Source organism: Cupressus sempervirens, chromosome 6 (genome assembly GCF_028749045.1).
Source record: "Cupressus sempervirens isolate cs-2001-9-10 chromosome 6, ASM2874904v1, whole genome shotgun sequence".
In the NCBI taxonomy this organism is placed as follows: Eukaryota; Viridiplantae; Streptophyta; class Pinopsida; order Cupressales; family Cupressaceae; genus Cupressus; species Cupressus sempervirens.
In genome coordinates this window covers 270,697,736-270,701,339 of record NC_143123.1, presented here as the reverse complement: position 1 = coordinate 270,701,339, position 3,604 = coordinate 270,697,736, and positions in this window count along the sequence as shown.

Here is a 3,604-nt window from a genome sequence, read left to right as displayed (position 1 = left end):
GGAAGAGGGCCCTTGAGGGTTGGTGACCTCCTCCTTCCTCATGTCCCATCTTGGACAAGCCATGACCAAGGAGACACCACCTTTCTCACGCCACCTTGATTGTCAAAGCCATACATGTGAGGGTAGGGAAAGCATGGGTGAGAGTGGTAAAAGGGGTTGATGAGTTGGTGGTTTTGGGGGGGAAAGGATTTAGAGAGTCAAGAAAGTTTAGGGAATGGGGTAGTTGGCCACATGGTCTAGTAGGGAATTAGGTTAGTTAGTAGTTAGTAAATAGGATTTAATTAGTTAGTAAATGGTGTTAGTACTAAATAAGTTATGGGTTATATTAGTTAGTAATAAAGGTAAAGTGGTAAATCGGTAATGTATTTGAACAAAGGAATTGGTAAGTACATTATGTAGGATTAGTAATACAATTAAAAGTATAATATTAGAAGGTGGTAAAATAAATAGGTAGTGTATAGTGAATTTTTAAAAAAATTCATAACTAAGCATTAAATTAATTTGTTAGATGTTAAGGATAATAGTTAGTAATAAAAAGGATAGCATCCAATGAAATGGATAGAATTAAATTAAAGGATAAGTTGGAAAAGTGAAATTTAGTAGTTATTAGTTGTACAAAATTAAGGGCCAATAATCACATATCAATATAGGGTCCTCTTACCTATTATATTCCCATGGTGCTAATAATGAACTGATGCACTTAGATCATAATAGTAAGGATGGATGCAGACACTATACATGCTAGTCATGTAAGAACTCATTAAAACATTTATTTTGAAATATGGAATTTGGGATGGAAATCATTGAATTGGGATTTCTTAAAGAATGTTGGCATTATATGTTACAACACAATGTGTATTAGAGTGAATATGCACATCCATTTTAGTGTGTTACAATAGTGTAGAACCCAGGTTCCTTATAGATTTATGGATAGAGTATCATAAGGAGAACCAATAGGCCTTACCTTGGAACTAAGACCTTGCATTCTTTTGCCTACATCCTATAGATATACGAAACATAATTATTTTTCTCATGATATCTAAAATCTATTTGGAAATGTTAATGCAAATTGAAAAAAAATTGTCAACCATACTACACTTCGTCAAGTTAACCGTTTTAAGGGTCACCTTCAATTTATCGATTTAAGTATTATCACCCTAATGGACATAACTTCTAGCCGAAGATCCTAAGTAAATATATACCAATCACCAATCCTATTCGATAACTCAATTGCAACATTCACATGTCACTATGTGATGCCTTAAGTTAGCTTAATTATTATTAATAATAAATAAATAAATACTTTATAAAAAAAATTAGTTGTGTTTTTGCCCTGAAATCTTGGGCATGAAAATTTAGTCAACTTGGTTAATGGACAATGATCGACAATTTGGTTGTCTTGAGTTGTCTGTTTTGGACTCCTAGTCGATATGTTTTTTTTTTTCTTTTTTTTTTAAAAATTAGACTGCAGGAATCAGGTGCAGCACGACCCCCCCTATAAACTGCAGTGCGCCAAGTAAACTTTTTAATGTGACCAGTAGCGCTGGCGCGACACGCACACCGGTACCACGAGGACGGGGGAGACTAGAACCCGTGACCAACCCCTTGCAACAGGGAAGATTTAGCCAACCGAGCTAGGGCCCCCGCCCTACTCCTAGTCGATATGTTGTTCAACATAGACTTATTCATTAGATATACAACTAAGACCTTTGGTTGATATGTCTGGTTGGGATTTGGCTTTATTATCTATTGGTGTAGAACTTTGGGTCAATGCTACTTGATAAATTTGACCATGTGGCCTTTATATCATTCATTTACTTAACATATTGGTTGGATATATGTTGTTAATTATGACCTAAATGATGCATTATGATGTAATTACACTAGATGTCAATTTCTAGAAGCATCTGTATGTATAGTGATAAATAAATGTTAATGAATATATTGATGATGTTATTGTGTACATCATATATTTTATTATGATTCAATTGATGAAAATTCGACTTTATTCGAGTAGATGAAAGTCAATGTTGTTGATAAAATTGAATATAAATGCATACATTATTATGAATAATAGAAGTTAGATCATTTATCATTACAATATGAAATTCTTATTCTATGTATATGACTGTGATTTCTTACATGATTGCATTGGGACAATGCATTTTCTAAGTGGACAAGGATGTCGTAACCCACATTTCATCTACTGAATTCATCAATATTTATCTTGCCACGTGTATTTGTAATGCTTGTAAAAAAATCGTTTTTTACAATGGAAAATAGATTAAAACTAATTAATCAAGAAACCATTTGGATGAGGAAGTTGGGATTAATTTTAGGCAAAAATGTTTACATCCTAGTCTTGAAATACATGACAGGTTTCTGGAACCTACTCTCATTTTTTATTATTTTTGGGATACATGTCTTGGATCTCTGAGTAGGAAGCTACCTAGAGTAGTGGGAGAATGAAGCCTTAAAAAAATCAATCACACGCTCTGTAACAGGAGTAGCAAGAGAAGGCTCTGGCTTAATATGAGTTAACTTTACGATGCTACTTGATGATGTGGAATCCACCATTGCCAATGAAGAGAAATGAAGATGTCTCTTTGAGGAGGGGAAATGCGCGCGAGAAGATCTTCCATTTATTTGGACAATACCTATGAAGGTTTTTGTTCTCCAATGGCTTCTATTGGCATCTAATTAGGAGAATCCTTCAACCTTTTTCATTAGTTTGAGGGACAAATCAAACAAGCGGCACAAAATAAAGCTTGGATCTATCTGCAAAAATTGATCATTGGTTCTTTTCTTATGCACTCTACCAAAGCATAGGGGAGAATGATTTTTTGGAGAAGGGAAAGCAAAGTGGAAAGGTTTCAGTCACAAGAACCTTGGAAATCAATCGAGTTGGGATAGAGAAACCAAGTTCCATTCCTTCTATTTTTTCTTGTCCTGAATAATATCAATATTATGGTGTGAGTTAAGGCTTTAAGACTGCTTGATTTATCTTACTTCACATTTTGATTGATAAAGCTTTAGTGTGAGAAAATGGATAGTGTAGAAGACTCTTTGAATATGAAGTTTGAATCATTTTTGAGTTTTCTAGTTGCCTTGGTATAGTGCTACAATGATTTCATGTCATGCGAAAATGGTATGTCTGACAAGATCAATCTATTTTTAAATCTTTATCAGAAATGAATATCTATAACCTATCAAAGTTCTAAAGTGAAATCCATTCCAATCACCAATGTCAGTGATTCTTTCCCTTGATTTTGGTGTAATCATTTGTACCTATAGTTGTACTTTGAACAACCGTTTCCTTTGTGTCCTTTGTGTTTTTTGATCAATTTTTCCATTTTGGTGAAAGGATAATAGGATTGTGTTTTCTTTCGTTAGATGGTTCCTAAAAAGCTTTATGGATTATGTGATTTATTAATAAATGTTGTTAATTGGTTTCTTTTTGAATCAAGAAAGATGAGTGTTTGAACAATCTTGTAAGAGAAAGGAAATTTTACCATGATACAGAATTAAATTACTTTGTAAACTAAGGTGTGAATCAAATGAAATGATGAAATTGGAAGAATTTCTATACACTTGAAAGTGTTTG